Source organism: Eriocheir sinensis, chromosome 64, assembly GCF_024679095.1.
Source record: "Eriocheir sinensis breed Jianghai 21 chromosome 64, ASM2467909v1, whole genome shotgun sequence".
Classification (NCBI taxonomy): domain Eukaryota; kingdom Metazoa; phylum Arthropoda; class Malacostraca; order Decapoda; family Varunidae; genus Eriocheir; species Eriocheir sinensis.
Genome location: NC_066572.1, coordinates 6,568,287 through 6,579,543, shown reverse-complemented (window position 1 = coordinate 6,579,543; position 11,257 = coordinate 6,568,287). Strand labels below are relative to the sequence as shown.

The window sequence follows — 11,257 nt, the reverse complement described above, 5'->3', positions numbered from 1 at the left end:
GACCTCGCAAAGGAATTCCCAGACGACCATGACACCCAACTGCAAATAGAATGGGCTTGAGAGCTGCTCTATTCCTGGCTCGCTCATTTGCAGCTGCAGAATTTACCTGCTCATACACATTCAGATTACCACCTATTTTCTGTGATTTCAACTGCTTAGCTTTGAAGACGTGAAAATTATTATACAGATGACTTGTCAAATATCCATCACGTCCGGTCAAATAAGCATAATTCTGAAGTGGTTCGCGTACTAATCTTCGTAGCTGAACACCTCCTGCAGTTGTCGAGCCAAACAAGACACATGGCTTACAAAAAATACCCTTCTTGCTTGGAGAATAAGCAAAGCAGTCATATTTCCCACTGAAATGTTGAGGACCTAGATATTTTCTCCGCGTTTTATTGCCATCTTTTCGTTCTGTGTGACTCCAGATACCCGTTCCTCACCTCTTCGTGTCCCAGCCTGAAGTGAACTCTCTCGTCGTCTTCAATCACCTCTCGTCCCCTACGCCTCCCGTTTTCGTGACGTGACTGACGTCACACCTTTTGCGGGGCGGCCCACTAGCGTCCATGGATGTTGTGGATGGACAATGCCACTGTAATGACAATATTTGCTAAGTCTCCTTCCCCCAACACGTTGATATTCTGAAATTAGGAAACATGGATGGCAATTATAATGTGTGGATATGACTGTTACACGTGTGTGACAGTGTCAGTTAACTGAATGAAGTCAGTGTTCCACAGTAGTATTTTCCCTCCCTCTGGACAGACAATAGCAGGAGTATCAGTAATTCAGATCTAGTATTATTGTATCAGCAGAAGTGAGTATATGGGGGATATAGGTAATATTGATGTGTGCAGTTGGTGTTCCTAACATCAATACATGTTTTTTTATAAAGGTGATGATAAAATTGCTGGTTGGTCATAACCTTGGGAATGCTGTTACGAGCGATGACACATTACCTGGTGTTGTTCATTCTCCACACATATTTCTGTCCATGATCACTCGATCGGAATGTTTTCTCATCAGAGAAAACAACTCTGGACCAGACCTCTAGGCCTTGTCCAACATGCTGAGAGGCAAAATCGAAACGGCCAGCACGGCGTGCACGCGTGAGTTTCTTCTTCCTGGCAGGAACCCCTTGGTGAATTCCAGCGCCATGAAGCCGTCTCCGGATAGTATCTACCGACCCGTGCAAATGCAAACGCTGCAGATGTGCTACAGCGGCCCTTTTCATCTTCCTGTTGTGTTGTTACACGTCACGGGGTGTCCTGGCTGTAAAGCATGAAACAGTAGTTAAGGCAATAGTGTATTTATGGTCCTTCCTATTTGCAGTACTACAGCCTAACATTGTGGCCATGCTCATACAAATACGATACGTTGAACTCACTGAATACATGACACTAATACCATTTTAATAACTTCTCTGGTCTATCAAGGTAAAACAGTCAAGTAATGCTAATCAACTGGCAAGTAGGAAAGGAATTAGTTAAATTTTGTAAAATTTTAATTTAATGCATATACTAATTTTCCACTTACCGATGTTAGCAAGATCTTCATTTTCCTCCCATCTTCTGATTCACGTAGCAGCTGTTGTAGGTGATATTCCCAGTTCGTTGGCAATGGCCAGGATACTGTAGCCGCTGTGTCTCAGGCCAATAATCTCCCCTCTTAGTGCTATCTGTGTGTGTCTCCTATTCATGGCGAAAGCTAATTCCGGTATGATTTTGTAAAACCCGAGATGCTCCGACACCACCTCGGTCTGTCCCATAGAGACTATATACGAAGAGATAGTGGTATGTAGTAATTTCTCGGGCGTGCAGAAGTAGCGCCATCTATTGCAGCCCACCAAAAACGTCACTTTTCAGGGGTAGCTTAACTATTTTTGAAGTACCTGCCACAGCACCCTATCCAGCCTTCACTTATTTTTTTTCATTGTAAAATGATTTACTAATGGGGTAAAGAAAAATATATTTGTTCTTATGTTTTATTAGGTATTATCTACACTATATCAATTTCTTATTTTAGGAGAAATATGATGTAGAAAGCATTTGCTAATATATATATATATATATATATATATATATATATATCTCTATATATATATATATATATATATATATATATATATATATATATATATATATATATATATATATATATATATATATATATATATATATATATATGTGTGTGTGTGTGTGTGTGTAGCAAACATATCCAGTGCTTTAAATACAAGCAAAGCATACAACATTCTATGCATGCTAAATTACTATAATGCCTTTGCAACTGTGGTAACCCGGATGTCACACTGGTCCTGTGTCCCAGGGTAATGGGTTCCCTAACACCACAGGCTCATGGGCTAATGTTACAGATATGAGCACCGAGGCCACGTGCTGCTACAGCGTATGCCCCCAGCCTTACCTTTACCTTTTGCAAAATGCTCTTAGCTGAGTAAAAATATACTAACTGTACAAGTGCCAGATAATGGCAAGCATTGCATACTGCTTGACAGGGCAGAGAACAAAAGCTTCTAAGCATTACAACTGAAATAAACAATGGGAGACACTCAAAGCTTGTTAACTGAACATGACCCAATTTATAACAGGCAAAACCAACAATGGTGCATTATATACAATGAAAACTGTATAAAAATGTTGCAAGGCACATCAATATAAGAGCAAAGCATCATAAAACATGCTGAAATACATGATGGAGGACATTAAGAAGGTAACACATGAGTTGTCTTAAATGGAATCCAATAACTTGGTGGTCCTGGGAGACAGGCGAGCCTGGAGGTGAAAATGGAATGTAGGACACGGTATGATCTCACAAGCTCTGACCTTGGTGTCAGGGTCATGAAGATATTAAGCTCAGTAGGCACAACTATGCAGCAGAGGCACATATGATAAAAGCAAATGAGACAAAATAAGGCAACTCATAGTGTAAGAAAATAGCAGGAAAGTTATGCTGCATTATGTGACACACCAATTAAATTACAGGGCAGAGAGTGATATGTATTTCATAGGCTACATCAGTAAACATGTAGCATTTATTGCAGGAACCACACATTAAAGTTGGATGTAATAAAATATATGTTTTATGCACACATTAAAGTTGGATGTAATAAAATATATGTTTTTAGCACACATTAAAGTTGGATGTAATAAAATATATGTTTTTAGCACATATTAAAGTTGGATGTAATATAATCATTTGATATGAAACTCCTTGAACTGGCCAACCAAACAAACCACTCTCTGTCCCCCCCCCCCCCCCCCATTCAAAAAAGCATTAATTTTCACAAGGTTTATGAGGCATTAGTCAAGAATATCAACTACCATTACATTTTGTAAATCATACCTATGTGATTATGTATATCATATAAAGCAGAAAAAAATTTGCAAGCTGTAATACAAACAAGATTACTCCTGGAAGCCACATTAATGATACCAGACACGTGATAATAGACAGTGTGATGAAAGTACATGCTGTATTTCACATTATGAAACCAAGCCAAGTGTCACTGCAGCACATGTTAGGTAAGGCAGACACCAAAAGCTTGCTACCTGAACAAGATTAAATATAACAGGCAAAATCCACAATAAAGCATTGCATACTGTTGGGTAGGAAAGAGAACAAATGCTTCCAAGCATTACACCTGAAATAAACAATGGCAGATATTCAAGGCTTGTGAGCTGAACAAGATCTGATTTATAACAGGCAAAACAAACAATGGTGCATTACATGCGATATCTGGCAGGGGATTCCTTGCATTACAATTGGAAAGTGGCAGACACCTAAAGCTTTTTAACTGAACAAGATCTGATTTATAACAGGCAAAACCAACAATGGTGCATTACGTGTGATATCTAGCAGGGAAGATAAATGATTCCTTGCATTACAACTGGAAAGTGGCAGACACCCAAAGCTTGTTAATTGAACAAGATCTGATTTATAACAAGCAAGCCCAACAATGGTGCATTACTTGCAATATTTGGCAAAGTATATGGAAAAAAATTCTTGGCGTAACAAGAGTAATACTAAATAATGGCAAATCCCACAAAGTTTCTCTTCTTTTGACAAAGCCTGTGCTCTTTGCTGCAGGGCTGTCAGAGTCTGTTTGCTCCAGCCAACATGTACTGAAATACCCCTGAGTCATGAGTGAAGGTTTGAAACTGAAGGCAAGTGAAATACTGTGCTCAGAAATCTATTAGCATTTGGACTTTGATAGTATAAGGCCAGAGCAAACCTCCTCTCTTGTAACCCATATCTCCTACTAGGCTTAGATCTTGGCATCTTGCAGCATGTTGAACCTGACCTCAGAAAAAATCCATCCCTATTGGATCTAAAAAATTGCTGGCTCTGGGGAAAAACTGCCCAGGATTTGTAACAGCCTGGGCTTTGAGCTGCCTTGCCTCCCGGTGCAGACGACAGACTGTTGTGTGCAGCAATTTTCACTTTTCATGTCTGAAAATACATGAAAAAATATTTAATCACAATTAATCACAATTCTAAATAATAAAATATGTGCATGTAATTGCATTATTTTCAGTGCTTTAAGGACAGTGAATCTAAGCATTGACATTATGTCTGCACGCCAGCATCGATGGAAGGCTTCACTTAGATTGCCTGACAAGAGTAATATTTTCAGGAGATGGGGGAGAGGATACAACTGGAGACTCTTGACAGATATAATGTCAAGATCTACAAGCAACCATTTACCATATATATCTTTGATGTTCAGTCCATACTAAAACATTTGTCAATGTGTTGCCACACTAAAAATATAAAAATTCCCTGTTTCTGCAATGTTAGTCATACCTAAGCCCTGCTAAACCATCCAAGTGAATCAAGAATGAGTTCCGGGCGGCAGCATGAGCCAATACTAAATGGCACCACTATAAAAAAAAAAAAGCCTGCTTCATGACGGGCCTGGGCCGACCGCCAGGCGCCTGAAGAAAACCTACCGGCGCTATAGGCAGGTGGAAAAAAAAAAAAAAAAAAAATCACATCAGAAGAATGGACAAAGGTTTGTTAGTGGCACTTCAAGGTTATGCTACCTCTTCAAAGATTGGCCAGTGATGGTTTAAAGTGGAACAGGATAAACAAGGAACAGGTAGGTATCTGTGGACACTACTGTTACTATCAAATGCCAGCCTATGGCAAAATTTGAACCTATGCTAGCAAAAACATAAGACCCATATGCTGATCACTCGACTAATCGTAACGGTACTACACCCATAGAAACATAATAAAGAGTTTAAATATATCATTCAAAATTTCAACCTTTTTACATACTTTTTTTTTGAGATATGAAGCCTACTGGTGTAACAGTTAAATATTGAACTCAATTTGTATGCAGAGATGTGAGGTATGTTATTAAGCTGTAATGTTTCCAACACATTAGTTGTGATTAAAGCAACACGGAATAGTAACTAAAGAGGATAAATTATCACTGAGAACAAGAGGTTCCTTACTATATTGTGGTGAGCTTGATGGCCGAGTCGAGTTTCCTCCAACCCCATCAAGTTCACACCTGTTGAGAGGCAATTTTTTAATCAAAGTGAAAATGGATGAAAATGGTCACTAAAACTAGTTATTATACTTGGTGTCACAAATTTGGGCAAAGAATTTAGGGAAGGACTCCTGGACTTGGCGTCACTGATTAGGTAAATGATCTCGTGCACTCATTGGGCTATAATATATACATTGTTATAATGTGTATTATTGTCTTGTTACTATATATTACCTACTGATAATGGAAATACATGTCAGGATTAATCATCAAATACAAGGAAAAAAGAATCATGTATGGAAATTGTGAACTTTTAAGTTCATGTAACAAACAAAGTTTATTATACACAAAAAGGTTGGATACTTCAGATGTAAAAGATTTTTGGATATAACATCACCCCTTTCCTCCATATTGGTTCTTTAAAGCAAGGGTTGACTACAGCTGATTATTATTTGCGGCAGGTTACATGACACTTTTTTTAGTGCAAACCATCTGGAAATCAATGATCATTATAAGGAATACTTCTCATGAGTAGCTACTAAAACTTTACAACCTAGAAGGATGCACCATCAGACTGTAAAGGATAGATATATTATAAGACATAGCTACACTGGTGGATCCAAAGGGGTCCCAGGCCCCCCCAATGTTCCTGAGTGATACAGGAAAACTAGCTCAAAAGCGCGCTGCGGCTAAAACAATGCTTTGGCACAAAGTCCAGGCCGTTATACCCATTGATTTAGGTCACTTCACCAGTTTTTCAAGACCAGGACTGCCGAGAATGGCTAATCGGTAATGCTAATGCTCCTTCCACCCGCAAAAAGTCTGACATCCTCCCAAAAACTCATTTCCTGGATCTGCACCCAAAGACATACCGTAACATGGTTCAGTGATCATGGACAAAAAAAATGTTAAGACAATCAATATCCAATCATTTCAGGATACATAAATCAGCATCCATATGAAGGAATTCTACAACTTAAAAGTGATGTTGAGCAGGGCATGTGTTAAGTGACTTGCACAGTCTATTTTGTGAAGTCATAATTAGATTAATAACACAACAATCAACAAACACTAGATGAAGTATTCATACCAAAATCAGTACATGGAGCTGGTGCACTGCAATGGGAAGCACATTCCTGCAGCTCACCAAGAGGGTTGAATGATGCCATGTACTTCAGGGGGGGTGGCTAAATGTCTTCACCCTTGGCCTCTTTCTTGGCCTCTCCCCCTTCAGCTGCCACATTCTCTTGGATGATATCGGACATGTTCGGATCTGTTGGGATGTGGTTGTGTTAGATGGAATAACACACGACAGTGGAACATGGAAGGAAAGAGTATGTCCACACGGTAAAATACAGAGATGAGGATTGCACTGCATTAGTTGAGTGATTACAAGATGTAAATTGAAATTCTTTGGATACTGAAAGGATGTAGGGACAACTGGGTGAGAAGGGAGAGATGCAGATTTTGTTATATAGCTAGATACACCAATGAAGACTTAGGACATACACATTCAGAAAGACCACAATTTTGGCTGCTAGACAGAAAAACACTAGATGTCAAAGTGCCAGGACATTGAAGGAAGTAATAATAAGAAAAGCAATAATAATTAATGAGTATAAATATATTTCTGATATTTTTGTTTATCTTAATGCTAGTATTGGAATTTTCAAACACTAAGAATATAATAAATAAATATTGATAAATTAATTAAAATAAATACATTAATTGTACTAATACTACCACTAACAATATTAACAGCACTGCACCTAATAGACTGAGCAATAAACTGAGTCTGATATGTAACCATAATTAAACTGTCTCTGTCTGAGTGTTATGTGAAGCTTGCTCCATGCACCGTGATAGGAATGGCATAGATGCATGCAGGTTGCTGAGATGCTTACAGTCACCAGCCACTTGTAGATATGGCACCAAAATGTATTGGAAGCATTGGCGGCCAACTTCCATTTATTTAACTATTATTTTCTTTAAACAAAGGAGACAGCTCAAGAGCAACAAAGCGTACTAGAAAAAAAAGCCCCACTACTCGCCACTCCCAAACAGACAAAAGTAGAGTCTTGATACACTCTTCTTGAAGGTCAAATTATAGGCAGGAGGAAATGCAGACAATGGAGGGCTGTTCCAGTTTATCAGTGTAAGGAATGAAAGAGTGGAGATATGCTGGTTAACTTTTGCATAAGATGTTTGGCAAGATAGAACATGCAGTAATTGACTTAAATTAGAAAAGTATAGATTTAGGAGGGAAATGGGCAAGCATTGGTTTAGTAATAGAGTGGTGGGGGAATGGAATAGATTCCGCAATCACATAGTGAGTGCAGGGACGATAGCTTGTTTTAAGAGTAGACTGGATAGCTACATGGACGAGGCTGACAAGTGGTAATGGGGAGGAATCTGGAGCTGCCGTGTGTAGGCCATTCGGCCTCTTGCCGCGGGAGGAGGGGAGGCATGCAGTTAGCAAGTTCAGAACAGCTGTCAGCGTGAAAATGATTAGAATTTCCACATTATCATTATTTATATATATATCACTTACCCCGGCTGGCATCCTTCCGTAATAAATGTAGCTTCACACCAGGCTGTGTCCTCTTTATCACCACAAAGGGACATGATTTGAGGCTCCGGCTGGTAATCGTGGCGGCCGCGGCGGTGTTATGATTTTTGAACGAGGCAGCGTTGCCATCGGAGCAGAGAAAGATATTGCTGCAAATAGCGGTATAATAAACAGTATAAGTTGGACCGAGATAATTATATTCACCCACTCTTTCCCCCTACAAACCAATGACTCAGTGTATATATATCATCATTACTGATGGAAGTCAGCGTGCGTGCTAAAACAATGAGTTTGGAAGAAAAACATGATCACATAGTTTTAAAGAACGGCAGTAGGGCTACAATTCCTTGGTTCATTCCAGTATGTATACAGAAAGGTTAAACACATAAAACACATCTACCCACACATGCAGAGAAAGTAATATAATTGCGGTTTAATAATATAACAATAATAGCATTACTCATGACATGCAGTCAGGCTATATCTACCTAGTAAATATATACAGTATATATAGTTCCTACTGTTCATTTTAATATTTATCTACCTTTATTTTTTTATTTAAAATGGGAAATAACCAGACTGAAGAAAAAAAGTAGCAACATTTGCTGCTTGATCCCATGTAGCAACACTGCTGATTGGTTCTAGGGGCTGGGGGGGGGGGTCTGGAGGGGGGGAGGCGCCTGGATGTAAACAAAGCTGCTCCTGCGCCATCTGTTGCAACCGACATACACCAACACCCGCCCACGGTCTCCCATAGAGGCCCCCTCTCCTGTTCTATAGTCTCCTTGGTCTGTCCTTCATTGGCTGTCTGCGACATGTCAGAACCACTACTCGAATGCAGGGTTACCAACTTCCTGATTAGGCTATTGCATCAGCGACATTTGTTGTTATCGTCATGTGTATAATAGAATCTATTACAGATTATACGGATCAGAGATAGGGGAAGATAAGGTTACTCATACTTGTTAAGTATGAGATTTTGTCCCGTGGCAGAGAAATGTCGACGCTGGGTTGGAAATGAAAATGGAACACTTGGGTTGTCTGAGGATTGTTTCTTGCAATTAGCAACTACTATTTTTACTGAACGAGGGACACATGATCCATATAAACCATTTATACTACCTAATAATATTACACGAATTATATACGTGCTACCAGGCAATCATGAGGATTTATGTTATTATAATTCTCACGTTTACTCAACCCTTCTAAACCTATCCACCCCGCGCCCGCCTAGCCTCGAGCAGGTGCCCACCCTGGTTCGCATAACTCACCTCCCACCACCACCTTCTTGCGATTACAGCTGATAATGTAGTACTGTTAACACTTAATATAACACGTCACGTCGTTGGGTATTCGTGTCTTACAATTTTCACGTTTACTGAACATTAGTTCGGTTAGTAAAAAAGTTGGAAAGTTTCGTTTAGTCGGCGCAACATGTGTGGTCATATGCCGGAGAGACAGGAGGGGGAAGGACTTATAGGAGAAGGGTTAACAGATCCCAGGAGACGAGACACAATCCCCGATTAATACCTGGTACCCATTCACAAGGGCGGATCCAGCCTTGAGTTTTGGGGGGGGCCAACTGTTCATCGACGACGGACTGTACACATGGAATTAAGTCACATCGGATTGCATTGTGCTTTTCAGGGGCATAACTCAAGAATTAGATCCAGAATACTTTTGGTCTTTATTAAGCATATATTAATATATAACATATAAGAATCACAATAATCACATCGTAATATTTAAAAACATTGCTTTCATCAGCCTTGACCTTTTTTAATCTTGACAACCCCGTCTTCTTGCCTCCATATGTAAATTTTGACCTTTACCATATACACTTGTCATGCGATATAATAAATAATAATGAAATGCTCAGATGCAATTATGTTTGCTCGTGTTTGCTTTGCTCGTAGTATGGCTTATAGGCCTATTTCTATCATCATAACTGAAATCCCCACGTCTAAATGTCATACATGTACGAGCCCGAGGTTTATGGGCTAAAGATTCGACAGCGCACGCCCTGAGTAAATTCTATATTTAGAAGTCCTTGCTGAAGCTCAACCTTGGTATTTTCCCTAATCGCTGATTGGCCGAAGAGGCCTTCCTTCTCAGCGCTTAATTCCGATTCGCTTGTGCATTGAGGCCATAGAATTGGATTTTGTTTTATGTAGTAGAGCGATGCAGTATCGACTATCGAGTTCTACATGATATGTATATGATTGAGGGAGGCTGACAGTATCTGTAACGAATTTCTTTGGGGGGGGCCAAAACATACTCTCAGAGCGTTTGGGGGGGGCCATGGCCCCGTGGCCCCCCCCCTGGATCCGCCTATGCCCATTCACTGCTGGGTGGACAGGGGGCGTAGGGTATCGGAAAAGCCGCCCAAATTTTTCCACTCCGCTAGTTCGGTTAGTTAGTAGTTAGTACTACTAAAGTGGATTCACTGAGGTATAGCGGGGAAGCACCTTCCATTTGTGTCTGAGAGAGCATGTCAATTTTCCTTGTTGCTCATTGGCTGACACCCACTGACGAGGGCTGGCCAATACCGAATTTAAAGTGCATATTTCACACCTTTTCTTTTTCCTTATTTTCTCCATGCAAACAGTTTAATACTTACTAAAAAAAATGGTCATTATCGTAAATAAATGTGTCTCAGGAAAACAAATAACCAGCTAAACGCGAGAGAGGAGGAGGAAATCAGTGTGTCAACTTCTGCTTTTGTAAAAAGGTGACTGGCGAGGAGAGGAAGAGAAGTCATCATGCTGTGCCCAGTGACCATATTGACGCGTGTGTGTGTGTGTGTGTGTGTGTGATCTACCCAGTACCCACTATGCGTCATCATAAAGACTCAAAGCTTTCGCCACACTTTCACATCGAATCGCTAGTATCCCAGGAGGGGCAGACAGAATGGTAATCCTCCATTCTCACTATGCATAGGGGGCGGGGCTTAGGCGTCAGCTCTCCGTGATTTTACTATACTACTACTACCCTACTCACCTAGACTTACGCCGCCCCGCCCACGTACCCACATTACTCACCACCAACCACCGCTTGACTGTTGTTAATATTGATCATTGATTATTTAGTTATTATTTATTTGGTCATCTCTGTCACATCTATACACACACATCATATCAACTTCATAAATATAGGGGAAATTCCGGAAA

General features: G+C 40.1%; 1 long non-coding RNA gene across 1 annotated transcript; it reads right to left on the bottom strand.

Annotated features, from left to right (window-relative positions):
* Positions 1-3,267: 3,267 nt before the first annotated feature.
* On the bottom strand, positions 3,268-8,278 carry LOC126987350 (uncharacterized). The gene is made up of 4 exons (XR_007740797.1): positions 8,067-8,278; positions 6,606-6,788; positions 5,478-5,536; positions 3,268-4,467 (listed from the first exon to the last, which is right to left on the bottom strand). It is a non-coding gene; the product is annotated as an uncharacterized LOC126987350 (long non-coding RNA).
* Positions 8,279-11,257: the final 2,979 nt, after the last annotated feature.